Below are 17,884 nucleotides of genomic sequence, written 5' to 3' on the forward strand. Positions count from 1 at the left end.
AAAAGGGAAGTACCTTAACATAATAAAGATCATATATGACAAACCCTCATCCAACATTATACTTAATGGTGAAAACCTAAAAATCCTCCCTCTAAGATCAGGAACAAGGTAAGGTTGTCCACTATCGCCACTTTTATTCAATATAACATTGGAGGTCCTACCAAGTGCAATTAGGCAAGAGAAAGATATAAAAGGCATCCAAATAGGAAACAAAGAAGTCAAACTGTTATTATTTGTGGATGACATGATTCTCTATATAAAAAATCCTAAAGATGCCACAAGAACACTGCTAGAAACAGTAAGTAAATACAGTAAAGTTTCTGGATACAAAATCATGGTTCAAAAATTCATTGTGTTCCTATACTCTAATAATGAAGCGTCAGAAAAAGAAGTGGAAAAAATAATTCCTTTTGCAATTGCAACAAAAAGAATAAAATATCTAGGAATAAATTTAACAAAATAAGTGAAGGACTTATATGATTAAACTATAAGACCCTACTAAAAGAAATTAAAGAAGATATAAAGAAATAGAAAGAGATTCCGTGTTCTTGGATCAGAAGAACCAACATAGTTAAAATGATCCTATTACCTAAAGCATAATACAGATTCAATGCAATTCCCATTAAAATCTCATCAACATTTTTTTAAAGAAAAAATCATCAGATTTGTATAGAAGCACAAAAGACCCGAATTGCCAAAGGCATCCTGAGAAAAAAGAACAAAGCTGTAGGCATCACTCTGTTCGATTTCAAACTATACTAAGCGACAATAATCAAAACGGCATGGCATTGGCAGAAAAACAGACACATGGACCAGTGGAACAGAATCTAGAGTCCAGAAGTAAACCCTTGTTTATATGGCAAGTAATTTTCGATAAAAGAGCCAAAAACACACAGTGGAGAAAGGAAAGCCTCTTCAACACATGGTGCTGGGAAAACTGGAAAGCCGCCTGCAAAAGAATGAAACTAGACTGTTGTCTATCATCACACACCAAAATTAACTCAAAATGGATTAAGGACCTGAATATAAGACCTGAAACAATAAAAAGCATAGAAGAAAACATAGGAACTAAGCTCAGGGACCTTGGACTTACCGAGAATTTTACAAGTTTGACCTCAAAAGCAAGAGAAATAAAAGCAAAAAGAAATGAAGGGGTTTACATCAAACTAAAAAGCTTCTGCACAGCAAAAGAAACTGTCAACAAGGTAAAGAGACAGCCATCCGAATAGGAAAATACATTTGCAAGCAACACCTCCAATAAAGGCCTAATATCCAAAATATACAAAGAACTCATACAACTCAGTAACAACAAAAAAAACAAACAATCGAATTAAAAAATTGGCAGAGGACTCAAACAGACATTTCTCCCAAGAAGGCACACAAATAGCCAACAAACATATGAAAAGATGCACAACATCGCTATTAGGGAAATGCAAATCAAAACCACAATGAGATCAAATCTCATACCTGTAAAGATGGCTATTATCAACAAGACAATTAATAATGTGTTGGAGAGGTCATGAGGTTAAAGGAACCCTCATGCACTGCTGGTGGGACTGCAAATTGGTACAGCCTCTATGGAAAACAGTGTAGAGTTTCCTCAAAAAACTAAGAATTGATCTACCATATGATCCAACAATCCCTCTACTGAGTATTTATCTCAAAGACTTGAAAACCCATATCCGAAAAATTATCTGCACACCAATGTTCATAGCAGCATTATTCACGACGGCCAAAACATGGAAGCAACTGAAGAATCTTACAACAGACAACTGGATAAAGAAGCTGTGGTACATATATACAATGGAATTTTACTCAGCCATAAGAAGAGATGAAATACTGCCATTTGCCACAACATGGATGGACTTCGAAGATAATCATGCTAAGCAAAATAAGCTAGACAGAAAAATTTGAAAACCATGTGACATCACTTATATGTGGGATATAAACCTAAAAGCAACAAACAAACAGGACAAACAAAGAGAGACTCATGGACATGGACAATAGACTAGTGGTTACCAGAGGGTAGTGGGGAGGGCAGAAGGGGAGGAAGATGGGGTAAAAGGGGTCAAATACATGGTTACAGAAAGAAATCTAAGGGCGGTGAACACAATGCAATGTACACATGCACCTTACTGTTAAATTATACACCTGAAACTTACTAGATTTGTTAATCAATATCACCACAATAAAAATTAATAAAAAAGTATACAAATCATGAGGACCCAAATAAAATAACTAAAGAAAAATCACTAAAGAAAAATTAACACTGCTCTTCCATTTTATGGATGATTTAATGATTGATAGCCTTTCATGATCTTTACCACTATGTTAAACTCTAAATAACAAAATCTTAATTTACCAAATTGTGTTTTTATAGTTTTCTAAAGACTTCTTCATGTTTCATAATAAATTATTACTGGATTACTTTAATAGTAAAATTTTCTTGCATGTTGAATGATATAAAACAATATTAAAGTGAAATAAAATAAGTTTTAAATAAATATTTACAGGATGAATGAAAAGTACAGTACTTTGCCAGAGAATGATTACAAACAGTTTCTTAATTGGAATTAAGATGTGAAGTTAAGGTGGTTACTCTTTATAGTACACATGGTAATAGCCATGAGGATGAGCTCTTTTAATAATGAAATTTCCTCCTTTAGTTTTTAAAACAAAATATGCCCTCGTTTTTCATAATGTTAGAAATACTATTTTGTTACCTGCAATTCAGTTCTTATCACATACTCTGTTTTTCAGTTTTATTTCTTTCATGGCTGCTTGCCTCCCACTATCTAAAGAGGTCAAGGAGAAATATATGAGAAGTGAAGTAGTTTTAAATGAAACACATCATTTAAGATTATAGGAGAAAATTAAGTCAAGAAAGAAAGTCAGAGTTCTTTGCTCAGTGCTCTCAGAGCAAAGCATATACCTGGAAGGAACTGAGAGTCACCAGGACATTTTCAGAAGCTCTCCTTCACTGATTTCTCCACCACCGCCTGGGGCCAGACATAGAATGATTCTTCTCAACAATCCAAAACCTCATTAGAGATCTAGTAAAAAGAGCTTTGTATTTCTTATTACCTTGACTCGTTTCCAATGGAGAGAGGGATCGTTCAGGATAAACTGGAATGTGTGAAAGTATGAGCATGTAAGTAGATTCAATCAGAGCCATTATTGTCATTGAAGGGGCCCTGGGGTATCAGAACTTTTCATGAAAGGCAGATGTTACACACTGGGTGTAACAGTGTAAAGCTATAGTTTGCATAGTGAGAAAATATTGCTAAAGAAGTAGAAATGTATTAATTAAAAGTATCACTGATGTTGGGTCACAACCTCTTTAAAAGCTTCTTGGGTGTAAGCTAAACCTGCCATCATTTCTGAAGGGCAGGGAGAGACCAAAAAAAAACAAACAAAAAAAACAGGGCAGATCACTCCAGATTGGTAGATTGCAAGTTTAATAAGGAGGGAATTTATTTGGTCACAAGATCAGTAGCTTTTCACACCCATTTGTCAAATCTTAAAAGTGTATATAGAGGCTTTAACTGAGGTCAATCATAAATACATGAAGCCTTAACAGAGTTTAGTTGCATAACCGAAATGTTGCGGGATTCTTGAATGGAGAGACAGGATAAGTAGGAGGCAACGTTTATTGATGCCAGCATGGGCTCAGCAGATTCTTATCCAAAGGCTGAGCCCCGATTGTAACATGGTGGGCAGTTTTATACAGTCTTGTCACCCCTACACAGCTACACAGCTGTTGGCAAGCTATGAAACGACATAGCTGTTTCAACATTTACATCCTATGAGCTCATGGATTATAAAACCTTTGTGACTTATACTGTCTATGTCAGCATGATTGCCTTAGAAAGACCAGATCTCAGGGAAAAGGTTATTAAAGAAGCAGAGATTCTTGAAGTGTTGCACAGTCTTCCAGCATTTCGGCAGTATTTGTTTTCTCTCTATGAATGTCGTTACTCAGTTTTGGTTGGCAAGCTATGAAGCAACTGATGTTAGTTGGAGAGTCCTTGAGGTGGGGGAAGGCATTCAGGAACAAGCTGGTTTGAGCAGGAAATGGCCAGGCAGGGTCGGCCTGCCACAAGACCAGTCTCATCACCACATTTCTATCTCAAGGTTGTGTCCTTGGGCAGCTCCTAGTGCAGGAAAGGCAGGGGACCACACATTTCAAGCACAGCAGAGGGAGTGGGGAAGTTCCAATTGCCCAGGTCCAGCTCACAGGTCAAACCAGCAGTCCATGTCTTCTTGATGACCTTCCCCAATGACTGATTGCCTATGCTTCATATAAACTTTAAAGTAATATTCCACCTTTGCATCTGGTCATATTTAAGTTCAGAGGCCTTGTCTTCCTAAAGGTAATACAAATGAATTACTATTTCCTCCCCTCAACTTTACAACTTAGATCACTTAGGACACTGAAAATTATCATTGCATGAAATTTTTGTCTTAAATCCTACTAGGATTTGTAATACCCAATGCTTTCGATCTAGTTATTTAAGTCATAAAAACAATCTTGTGTTCCAAGTTCTCACATGTATAATCAGAAGTTAATCAATGTCATCACAAATGACCCTGTATCCTCCAAATTTATTCTGTTGCTTTTGCCTAACTCATATCTCCTCAGTTAACACAGTCACTTAAAGTTCTTGTAGTGAATTAACTGAATTGGACTGAAACTGTTACACTGTCCAGGTGAGAGGCTATGTGGCCTGGACCAGTGTGTCAGGATTGGAAGAATTGAGAGTTAATCAAGTTCAGGGTATATTTTTGAAGATTGAGATGACATTATTGCTCATGGTTTGGTTGTGAAATAGAAGATATCAGTCCCATTAAAAATAATCCTCTTAATTTACACGGTTCTGTAGCTACTGTTACATGATCCATTTTATAGCAAGAGTACTCCAAACACTTCAATATATACTTATTCTTTCCCCACTTCCTATTCTCTCCTCAGCTACTCCAGAGTTTCATTTCCACTACTCATTAAAATTGTTCTTATATAACTGCTCTGTTATCTAAAAGGATAAGATAGAGTAAAAATATCAGGTTTTTGATGCGGGGGAAGGTTTTGAATAACAAAGTTTTCTAGAGAGCTCTATTAGACATTCAAGTACAAAAGTCAAGCAGGCATTCAGAGATGTTGAAGTCTGAGTTCAGGAACACAATGAGTACATTAGATAAAAAGCGAGAAATACTTATAGGTACAGAGACAGTATTTGAGCTATGAGATTAGGTCACGTCATCCAGAATGTGAGTCTAAGTAGCAAAAAAAAGTCAGGGATGAGCACCAGGTGCTCCTCCAATATTTAGTGACTAAGGAGAGGAAAAGAAACCAGAAAAGAAATTGAAGTAAGCAGAAAAGTGTGCAGGATTCCGAAGAGTGTTATATAGCACAGAAATCAAGTAAAGACATCACTCAATAGTATTAAATGTTATTAAGAGCTCTAGGAAGAAAATACTGTGAATTGTCCATTGAGTTTCAAAGATGGAGATTACAGAGCACTTATATAAGAACATTTTTAATAAACAGTGGAAATGAAACTCTGGAGTAGTCGATAAGAGAATAGGAAATGAGTGTGGAGAAAGAATAAGTACATATTGAAGTGTTTGGAGTACTCTTGCTATAAAATGGATCATGCGACAGTAGCTACAGAACTGTGTAAATTAGGAGGATTATTTTTAATGAGAAATTTAAAAAGGATAAGGTGGAGTAAAAGTACAGTGAAGCAAGTAGGCATGCAGGTTTGCAGATGGGAAGATAAGGCAGTTTTCTTTGGATTGCTCAGATTTTCTTAGGGGAATCAGAGATAAAAGTCAGCTGAGATTAGGAGCAGGAAGAGTGAGTAAAAGTTTGGAGTGAGATGAGATGGGGGAAATAGTTTTTCTAGGAAGAGAGAGAATGGACATTCTGCCTACTCTTCTGTCTCTATGATTGAGTAATTCGTGCTCCTGCCCAAATTCTTGTCCACAATGTGACGAGTGGATAACCATCCACTCCAACATCAAGAATCTCCCACAGTTAGCCTATAAGATCCTCACATCTTCAATTTCTTCTCCACTGGTATTAGTTTTATTAGATAGTCCCAAGGACTCATTTGAGATTTATGATCATAAACTAAAAATGAGACCCATACATTTAACCCTAACCCTAACCCTAACCCTAACCCTAACCCTAACCCTAACCCAAGGTGAAACTGACCATGTTTAGCTCATGAGGTAATAAATTAATTTGCTTAGACCTAATATCTGTGAATGTTAGTTTTGATCCTCACTATAGCATAAAAGTATAATGAAAAATAAGTACACATTGTGGCTACTAGAAAAACCTCGTTCAGATGGTTCCTAAATGTTAAGTCAAAAATAGCATGAATAAAGGTATTTACTATCCTCTAAGCACTGAAGTCTATTACATTATTCTATATAAATTACCATAATGTAGCTGAATGTCCTCTCCCAAACTGTATGGCATTACACAATTTAGAGTTGATTGATAGAAATAGAGATAGAATGACATATATCCAAATGTGTTAAGAAACAGAAAGTGATAGAACTCCATGTGTATTAGAAGCAGTTTGTACATTTCACATGGTTGCTAATATCACAATATTATTCTTGAAGTCTTTCTAATTTATTTTTCATTTATCTAGATCATTCATAATGATGATGTTTTACTTAATTTGAGAAAAAATTCAAGTGAATATTTTAGCATTACTGAGAAAAACAAAGTAACAATCTACTCTTTCAAGTACCTAGTTACTGGAATTTATTTATACATGTAGGAAAATAAAAGCAGGCCATGTATAACAAGTACAGTGTTTGTTGAATATCTCCTCATTTATAGCTTCCTCTTTGTGATTTGTTTTTCTCTCTCAAGAAAGGAAACAAAGTAAATACCATTAAAGAAAGGAGATACTGATTTAAGGGAGCTCCTGGCATACAAGAAGAGAATGTCCCCTGTGTTGTCTGAGATGTTAAAAAGAGGAGACATGAAGGTGGTGAGAGAGGTCAACTCATGTCGCCAGTGTTCTCTTCTGGAAAGTTCCTGCTAGGAATGGTGGATCTCGAGAATAGGAGAGGGGAAAAGAGGTTAGTCACATGTTTACCTAGGATACTCTGGGAAGGCTGCAAGCCTCCACTGCAAGCCTCAAAAGAGTCTGTAAATCTTTTCTGTAAAAATCCAGACATTAAATATTTTAGGCTTTGTGGCCTATATCCTCTCTGCCGCAGCTACTCAGCTCTGCCCTTGTAGCATGAAAGCTGCCACAGACAAAGGCAAATGAATAAGTGTGGCTATGTTCCAATAAAATTTTCTTTACAATATCATGTGGCAGGAGAATTTGGCCTACAGGCTGTAGTTTGCTTACCCCAGCTCTAGTGAAAGTCCTACATGTGCCCATGTTAAACATGGCATGTCTAGAATCATATAGTACTGGCAGAGGTAAGTAGTTAGACAAAAGATAGCCCCCCAACCGTGGGAGCTGTGGAGGGAGGTCAATAGTTTTGTTGTACCCTGGCAAAGAGATACAGTGGATTATCAGAAGCATGCGGGATGGTGATTAAGAGAATGTTATGTGTAGGGACTTCATGACTGGTGTCAAAAGATGGCAACTATGTGCTCTAATAAAATGCTATTTAATTAAACAAGGAGGCCATTAGACTGAGGTCGCTCTAGTATCATGGTGGCCTACATAAGCAAACCAAAATCTAAGCCTGTAAATCCCTCAAGGTTACAAAATTGAAGCCTGAAGACAACCAATCACAAATAGCCCACTAGGCTTCAGCTAAAGCCAATTAATAATTTTCTTATTTTACTTCTGCCTTTTTTTCTATAAAATCTCTTTCCCAGTTCCTGTCAGTGGAGCATCCTAATAACTTCCAGTTTGGTGCTGCCTGATTGGAACCAATTTTTGCTCAGATAAATTCTTAAAATTTTTAATATGCCTCAGTTTATCTTTTAATAGCCCAAACATCCATAGATCCACCACAGTAATCACTGATTCAAGGGATACATGGTACCTGCCACTGCATGGAAGAGATGAGAAGAAAATCAAGAGAAAACTACTTGATTCCACAGACCTTGCCTCCTATGAGATCGCATAAGCCCCACATCATGTGTACCAGAAGGCATTCCGACAAACAGCTTAGCATGACAAAAATTTTTTTTGAACTATTAAATTATCCCAAAAAAAATGTTATCAAGTTACCTAAATTAAAATTGTTTAAATTGGTGAATTTGAATGAGTTTATTGTATTGTAAATTAATTTAGTGAAGTGGGGGTGGGAGGAGATGAGAACTTAGTTCTCCCCTACAAAGTCAAGGCCAAGGATAAAGAAAATCAGATAAATTATAGGAAGTAAACAAACACTTTTATTTGACTAGATATGTTAAAAGAAAAATTCAACCCTATTACATGATTTCACATTGGGTATTTCTTATTCCTAGGAAATTTATTTTGTGAAGAAAAGATTGTTAGTCCAACGTCCATTCTCACAATTCTGTACCCTTTCTACATATCGAGATAGAAAAAAAAAAAATGCAACTTTCACTTACAGATCAAAGATCAATACAAGGCTTAGACTCTAATAGGAAGAGAAAAACTGAACAAATATTGCAGTCCCACAAAATAAGAAAAAAATATCGAAATACCTGGATTTATTGATAATATTAGCTTCATTTTCTCAACTACTAGCTTCATTCTTTAATTGCTTCATTTTCTCTCATTTCAGCTTCTTTATTTCCAAATTTCAAATATTAAAATTCAAACTTGGGAATACTAGAAATGATCAAAGCATTTTTAAAGCACATAATTTCAATCAAAGCTAGATGATATGTTAAACTGAAAGACAAAAATTGATGGTTAAAGTAGTTCCACCCTCAGTGGGCTTGTCTTTGCTTTTATGATACTTACTTGTTGCCCATTGGGCTAAGAGGGCACTTTGCCCATCCTTTTATTCATTCATTCATTCATTTAAACTTATTGGGGGTGACATTGGTTAATAAAATTATTATAGGTTTCGAGTGTACCGTTCGATAATACATCATATGTATATTTCACTGTGTTTACCGCCCAAAGTTAAATTTGCTTCCGTCACCATATATTCGACCCCCTTTACTCTTCTCTACCTCTCTTCCTCACACACCGCACCCCCCCCCCCCCGGCCCCGTTGCCTCTGGTCTTGCTTTGTCCCTAATGGCTAATCCATGTTCTCTTTATACCATGATGATGTTATGAAAGAAAACACAAAGTTGATCCATATTATTCGGAAGTTCAGTTTCTAAATATTATAACTAAAGATAGAAATTAAGCTCCATTTTCCTAGATAACTTGTAAAACATCAATGACAAAGATAAACAGCAAAAAACTGAAAGTACGGCAGTACTTTATAGCTGGAATTTTATTTTTGTATTAATTTTAAAGCTTTTCTATTAGATTGATTCTTTAAAGACTAAATCAATGATGCCAAGACCTTTCCAGAAACCCATGTTCTATATTTTTTTACTACAATAAAGCTTTAGAAAGACCCTCTACTTTTATTATTATTATTATTATTATTATTATTATTATTATTCCTACATAAAAAAAGAAGCCTTATTCCTGAAAGCAGAGATTCTGACTTGATTTCTTTCAGACATTAGTAGAATATTGTGAAAAATGGAAAGAACAGATCCCTGGATGTCTAAAGTTACAGGTAATTAATAGTAGTATGTGAAAGAACAGAACCAAATATTCGAAACAAAGAATGAATATATTATTAAAATGGTAGTTTATTACAAATAATGCCATATTTACATGACAATAATATATTTTATATGACAATAAAATATTACTATGTTTAATTATTTAAATCCAAATTTTTTTCTCATAATTTCACTCTAAATGAAGGGTAGGTGAGTGGTATGCAAGCAACTAATTTCTGATCTATGGTGACTCTCAACAAATCCTTTAAAAATCACCATTAAATAAGGAATAATGACTGTTTTTAAGAGTTCTTTTGATTTAAGGATGTAGTTAATTAAAAACAAGGGAGCACCCTTAATTGAGATCTCCATTTCCTAATGTTTATTCCTTATAACTACCTAATTCCACGGAATATAATTAATGTATCTAACCATGAGAAAAGAAATTATCAGACCTTTCTTTTTAAGTTTTGAAAAGCAACTTTGTTGTCAGGGATAAGGAAAAACAAGTCATCGTATTTGTATTCTCTATAATTTATCCTTTTCCAATTTCAAGGCTTTAACCAGATCTTTAGTATTTCCTTGCTAATAGAGTTTTTCAGGATAAGAAAACAAAATCCTGAAGCCAAGTCTTTCTCTGTCCTTTGAAAACCATTAATTTAATGGAGAGTTATTTTAAGTGTGATTTGGGGGGTGGGACAAATATTCTAGAGGGTTATGACCCTTGATATTGGAATATAAGATATCAGGAATTAAAGTAAAGGAAAAGGAGGAAAAATAATGTAATTTTCTTCTGAGAGGACCACAATCCTGCAGAGCAACTCTAAGAATTTCCTGCATTCCCCAACTCTTCTTATTTGCCAGCAGTGATAAAAAACCAAGAATGGATTGAGAGGATGGGAAAAGGTCAATTGGAGATTAGAGGAAGATGAAAAGGCATCAGGCGGGGAAAGTAGTATTTCTATTTCCATTCTAAATTCTCTGACTGTGGCAATGCGGGGCCAGTTATCTCTAATACAGTATAAGTTCATTTCTGATTTATTCTGTAAAGAGAAGTAAAAGTTAATAAAGGTATATAGTGATTACAACTGATGTATTTCATATTGCTTTTTCTTTCAGCTCATGTATGAAGGAAAAAAGTCAAATGTCATATAATCTAGATAATTTCCTATGGTCTTCTACTTACATAGGGTTTCTGCTCACATATGGTAAATTTTATGATGTATGATATTATTTCTAAGTATTGAAACTCATTTCCTGGACTATGCTTAATTATAAAGCTGTTACAAACAGTTACTAGATCCACAGCTGCCTCAGAAAGACACCTTTTGTGTATGTTGTGTACAGGGAAGAGTGAAGTCTTTACATTACTGTGCCTGCACAGCTCTAAAGTGTATTCTTTCATTTATTTTATAGTGGTTAGTTTGAATAACAGTCATTTAACCTCCTTTAATCTCCGTTTCCTCACCTATTAAACCATCCTCAATAAGTTGTGTGGACTGAAAAAGTTATTATATATGAAGACATTTTTATTAGATTTAGGGAGATAGCAGTTTCCAAATATATCTAAACTTTGTTGATTCATTAAGTGCCAACTATGAGTTAAGTGGTTTGGATGCATGTGAGGATATATACGGCACGTTCTCTACCCTAAATGTCTGAGGCACATTCATGACTAGGTCAGGGTGAAATTTAAATCATGACCAATAAACTTATTATGTATTACCATAGCAGGCAATGATTTCGGAGAGGTCTCTTACATACTTCCTGCCCCGGGCCACTGTGGAACCTTTCTATCGGAAGCCCAGAACTCTTTCAGCACTGACTGGTCAGCAACACCAGCACTGACTGCACTTATAGGAAAACTCAGAGTCATCTGGACTAGATATCTATGTCAGGCACCCTGGATCAAATTCCAGCATGCTTTTCTTCTACCCACTCATGATGCTCCACCATCAGTTTAGTCATGATTTTGTTTTATTACTTAGGGAAAAGTTACTACCAGGTCATAGATAAGTCACATAGAAAATAACAAGTTCATAATAAATATGCCATGGAACAAAATGACTGGCAGATAATGCCATGGTATGCGAACTAGGTGGATAGGGAACCCATTCACTAGATTTATGTGGCAAGAAATGTGATTTTGTGATTAGTTTAAGGCAGGGATTTCCATGTCTTCTTTAAAAGAATGGACAATATGATAAAAGCAATGTTTGTTTTATGCCAGCACTGTGAGACTTCAACATTTCATCTTCTGACAGATATTTTGCAAGTTTCTAATATTTCCATAAATCGGTAGCTGAATATATAAAATTGTGATTATGTACTCTCTGCAAAATCACAGAAAAAAATTTTTTAGGTAACTAACTTCAATATTTTCAGTCTGTATGTTTTATATATTTTAAATGTTAGTTTAAAATGTTAAATTATAAGCAATAAACTTTCTGGCACTTTCAGCCTGCTCCATACCTGGGTCAAACCTGCTCCCATAATCAGAGAATTCCCTCAGGTGACAGCAAGTAGGACAGCAGTCTGTGAATAAGGTCCTGGGATGGGCTGAGGGCATGTGGCTAGACATGCTAAAGAATCCAAAAGACTTAAGATGATTTGAATCTGTGTGACTCATAGGCAAATGATAGAATAAGTATAGTCAAAAGGAAGAGCAATGTGTAGACTCTAACTCCAATTTTGAAAGCGCTGGGTATGCAATACTAACGGGACAAAAGGAAAGGTGTCTGGAACTTGAGAACTCACTTGGGCGGTGCTTAAATGGTATAAACAGAAGTTAGGTAGGGAACAGAATAAATATTGACGTATAGGAGGTAAGAAGAATAAGAGTCCAAAAAAGAAATAAGCTTAAATATTGAAGAAGGATCAGATATTAATGTTATTCTTATTGGCATTAAAAAGCCTTATACAAGTTTCACAATATTAGGATTTTTTTATCCAAGATAATTTGCCTCTAACATTAAGTTGGAGATATACCAAAAACTTATGGAATATTTTTGATATTGCAATATCAAAATCAAAATTCATCTACCACCAATTTAAGAGTGGCTATATGAACAACTATATAGATTAATATTTACAAAAGTAGACATTCTCCGAGACTTTAGTTTTCAAATATTGCTGAATAAATTCTTCTACTTTCAAATCATTACACTCTTTTTTTCCGGGGAAGATGGCAGACTAGGTAAAAATAGGGTTCACCTTTTCCCAGGTCCACATTGAAATTATAACCAAATTATAAAATAACGTGGAGAATCACCTGAAGCCCAACTGATCATAATACATACATCTAATAATATAAAGAAGGAGCCACATCAAAGCTGATAGAAGGGGCAAAGTCACAAATCAAGCTGGACCCACACCCATGGGTGGTGGAGGAACACCAGGAAGGAGAGTGAGGCTGCAAAGCCTCTCATGAAGGAGAGGGGGGTCCTGCCTCATTTGGGGGATCCCCAGCCCAGGGTCCCAGTCCCGGGAAGAGGAGAGTTTATAACTCTGACTGTAAAAACCAGAGGAGATTCCAGCCATCTGGGTGAGACTGAAGGAGAATGAAACCCTAGACATCCCTTTGAAGGGCCCACACTCACCTGGGACACGGGTAGTGGGTCAGAGGCTTGCATGGGATCCATAATGAGAAAGTCTGCATTACCTGGTGCCAGAACGAGGGATGGAAGGGCAGGTACCATTGTGCCTTAGTCTGGCCCCCTGACAGGACAATCTACAGACCCTTCAGCTTGACTGTGCAGACCCCTCCCTCAGGGCTTTAGGAAGAGCTGGCCTGAGGGGATGGGCTGATCCCCGCCCCACCCTGGACTTCTGTTGCTGGGTAGCTGCCACGCCCTGCACTGAGTGAGGGCCAAGCATTCCCAGCCAGCCGCCAGTGCTAGGAGAGCCCATTTCTGAGACAGTTTCAGGCAGATCACTGCTACCCACACGACCTTGGGTGGATCTCAGGGACTGTGGGTAAGTCCCAGACAGCAGCTGGTCTTGCTATGATCTGAGACTTTTGTGGGAACACAAGAATGGTTACTGAAGTTGCAGCAAGACTGAGACTGTATTGATCTGATGGCCATTGACTCCCTGAGACCCTGCCCCACCCAACCCACAAATTGCTCTAGGCAGCCCACTGACAGTCAACTGCCACTTCTTCCCCCTTCCCCTGGGTCTCCACTGGTAAGAAATATTCAAAGTTATGAAAAACAAGAATCTACAACCACAAATACACTACCCAGCAAGGCTTTCGATTAAAATAGGTGAGATAAAGAGCTTCCCAGACAGGGAAAAGCTTAAGGAATTCATCACCAACAAACCAGTATTATGTTAAAGGAACTTCTGTGAAAAAAGGGGTAAAAAAGAAAAAAAGAACAAATATGAATAATAAAATGGCAGCAACTAGGTACCTATCAGTAATCATTTTAAATATAAATGGATTAAATGCTCCAATCAAAAGACATAGGGTGGCCAAATGGATAAGAAAATAAGACCCATGCATATGCTGTCTATGAGAGACCCACTGCAGATTAAATGACACTCACAGACTGAAAACAAAGGGATGGAAATAGATATTTTATGCAAAAACATTACCCTCATAAACACAAGCCTGAAAACAAATGCCAAAAACTTAAGTCAAAACTAGGTTTTACTTTAATTAATTCAAAGTGACTGAAAACATGGTATTTTGTTGAAAGTCAGCTTGTAACCTTAGTTATTACATTCATTATCACATACCCCATAATATACATAGTCATTTCATCCAAATGACTTTCCCTTGCCTTTAAAAAAAAAGTTGTTTCAATTATTCCTAATTCAGAGATAATCTAAAATAATACTGCCACTGCAAAGTTAGCCATTTCTGGAATAGGAAATATTGCTGTCGTAATCAGTGTCATACTTCAGGCCTAGCATTTCTGTGACTAAAGAAAGTATGATTCAGTGAAAGCATGTCAGAAATTTACTAACAGGAGAAAAGAGAATAAAGACCGTGAAGTCCTTTTTGGGAAACTCTTCAGGCTTACTGTCTTTCATGGTAGTATCTTAGCAGCATAATGAACTATTTTCTTATGATTAATGTTAAAGCTTCTGATATCTAGGTATTAAATAAACTCAATGATTATAATAGATTATTTATCACTTTCTCAGCTTTATAGCTTAAAACTGCTTATCATTAGCAAGGAAAGAATGATCACTTTGATTTTCACAGTGCTTTACTGTTACTTACAGATTTTTGATTAACAAAGATCTGTAGAGCCCATAACTATTAAGGCACACATTGAGCTAAAATTTATCCCGTGTGAATGAATCACAGAGCTTGCCTTTCTGATCAACTCCTGATTATTTTCGTGCTATAAGCTGCCAGTATTTAATTTTTGATTTAAAAAAAAAAATACAAGGTTGTGCTCCTAAGCATAAAAATGAAGTATCTTATTCCCATGTATTTCTATTATTGTTGTCAACAAACTTTTTAAAACTCAGGATTTGAGTTCCTGCCACTGCTCTGAGTTCCTGCCTGCACAGCTCCAGCCACCTGGCTCCCCATGCTAGGCACGAATATTTGGAGTTCTTACAACATGGCAGACATTGAAAACAGTGAACTGTCTGAAATTATCAAAATTTGGATGATGTCGAAGTAGTAGAAAAAGAAGAAACTGGTGAAGAAACAAAAATCAAAGTGTATCAGCTGACTGTTCAGATGATGCAAAATCCTCAGATTCTTGCCGCCCTCTAGAAAAGACTTGATGCTCTGGTAGAAACACCAACAGAATACAATGAAAGCTTACCTAGGGTAGTTAAAAGACGAGTGAATGCTCTCAAAAACCTTCAAGTTAAACGTGTACAGATAGAAGCCAAGTTCTATGAGGAAGTTCACGATCTTGAAAGAAAGTATGCTTTTCTCTCTCAGTCTTTATTTGATAAGCAATTCAAGATCATTAATGCAGTTTATGAGCCTACAGAAGACTGTGAATGGAAACCAGATGAGAAAGATGAAATTTCAGAGGAGCTGAAAGTAAAGGCCAAGACTGAAGACGAGAAAAGGATGAAGAAAAAGAAGACGCCCCAGAGAATTCCTGAATTTTGGTTGACTGTTTTTAAGAATGTTGACTTTCTCAGTGATATGGTCCAGGAACATGATGAACCAATTTTAAGCACTTGAAAACTATTAAAGTGAAGTTCTCAGATGCTGGCCAGTCTATAAGTTTTGTCTTAGAATTTCACTTCGAACACAATGAATATTTCATAAATCAAATGCTGACAAAGATCTCTAGAGGACGAGGTCAGAACCAATGATTTTGTTCGCTTTTCTTCTGATGGACCAGAAATTTATGGGTTGTACAGGGTGCCAGATAGATTGGAAAAAAGGGAAGAATGTCACTTAGAAAACCACTAAGCAGCAGAAACACAAGAGACATGAGACAGTTCATACTGTGACCAAAACAGTTTCCAATAACTTTCTTTAATTTTTCTGCCTCTCCTTAAGTTCCTGAGTGTGGAGATCTGGATGATGCTGCTGAAGCTATCCTTGCTGCAGACTTTGAAACTGGTCACTTTTTACATGAGCGTATAATCCCAAAATCAGTGTTATACTTTACCGGAGATGCTACTGAAGATGATGATGATGATTATTATGAAGAAGGTGGAGAAGCAAATGAGGAAAATGATCCAGACTATGACTCAAAGAAAGACCAAAACCCAACAGAGTGTAAACAGCAGTGAAGCAGGATGTATGTGGCCTGAGGATAACCAGGCACTGTAATAACCTAAACACAACTATTATTTACTTACAGCCTTATGTTTTTGTATTTTCTTAGTAAACTCAGATTTTTTTTTTTTAAGGAAAAGATTGGATATTTTAAAGACCAATTTTTCTAGCTAGCATTATAACTTTAGTTTTTCTGCCAGATATATTGAATGCAGAAATTCTTTCACACATTTTCATTCATTACTACATGGTTTTGGTTCTTCTGCAGTATTTTTATCATGTAACTATTAGATTACAGCTCTAAAAATAAACAGAACTGTTAAATGAAACAGATTTTTTGTTTTGCTAAATTTTTTTCCAGAGGAACCAAAGTATTTTTTCAGCTGGCAGTTAAATGGGTTTAAGTTTGCTTGCCTTTTATTACTTTGTTTTAGAAATGCAGTATATATATTGAGATAATTCATCATTTAAAAAAAAAACAAAAACAAAACTTGTGAAAACAAGTATATAGTTAAAAATTTCTGGCAAGGCCACACCCATTAATTTAGATTGTTAATGGATTTTTATAATTTAGTTTACATAGTTAACTATAAAGAACCCTAACTCAGCAGTATGGTTATTGGTTACCACAGGGAGGTGAATAAAACCAAGTATTTTCAGATATTAAGGTTTATTATTTTAAGTGTACTTTTAAATTTAACTTCCATTAAGTATCTTTTCTTTGTGGTAGAATCAACCTTCAGCTTCCCTGGAAAAGATGAATTTTCATCATTCGACAAGCCTATTTTGAGTTTTTTGTTTGCTTGTTTTTGTTTTTGCAGCCTACAATAAAAATGTCAAATATAATTTTAGTTCTCACAAGCTAACGTCTTAATTTTACACTAATTCAAGTGGAAGCAGAGTCCTAGCTTGAAGTAAGCATTGTACCCAGTTTACCGTATTGAAGAAAAGGGTGCCAACTTTGGAAGAGGTGTACTGTGTTTCCTAATAAAATGGTGTAAAAAAGAAAGACAAAATCTTAAACGATATAATATTTTTTTAAAAGAAAGATGAAAAAGTTAAATTTTATTTCCTTTGATGAGAATGACCCAAGTCTCTGTGGTCAATTTCAATTCTTATTGCTTAAACTATGAATATATTATCTACCCATGCTTCTGTTTACTAGGTTTTAAAATGGTAATGCTGTTTAATTAACTACTTCACAGATGTGTTAGACATATTAAGTTAAATTTAATGAAATGTTTCTCAACCTTATTAAAAACTTAATAATTTGGACCTATTTTCACCACAACTATGATATTTAGCATTTTATTCCAGTTTAATAAACTGGAAAAGCCAAGTTAAGTACTTCATTCTGGATCTGGCCAGGCAACACTATGTGGCTGCTATTTTAATAGAAGTAGATGATAACCAACTATTTTGAAAGGTCCAAGATTGTTTTTAGGTATTTTAGTTATAACCATATTGTAGAGACTAAA

At 35.7% G+C, this 17,884-nt stretch overlaps 1 pseudogene; it reads left to right on the top strand.

Annotated features, from left to right (window-relative positions):
* Nucleotides 1-15,261: 15,261 nt before the first annotated feature.
* LOC120590769 (nucleosome assembly protein 1-like 1) lies at nucleotides 15,262-16,420 on the top strand (annotated as a pseudogene).
* Nucleotides 16,421-17,884: the final 1,464 nt, after the last annotated feature.

This window comes from Pteropus medius, unplaced genomic scaffold (genome assembly GCF_902729225.1).
Source record: "Pteropus medius unplaced genomic scaffold, Ma_sr-lr_union100, whole genome shotgun sequence".
Lineage (NCBI taxonomy): Eukaryota > Metazoa > Chordata > Mammalia > Chiroptera > Pteropodidae > Pteropus > Pteropus medius.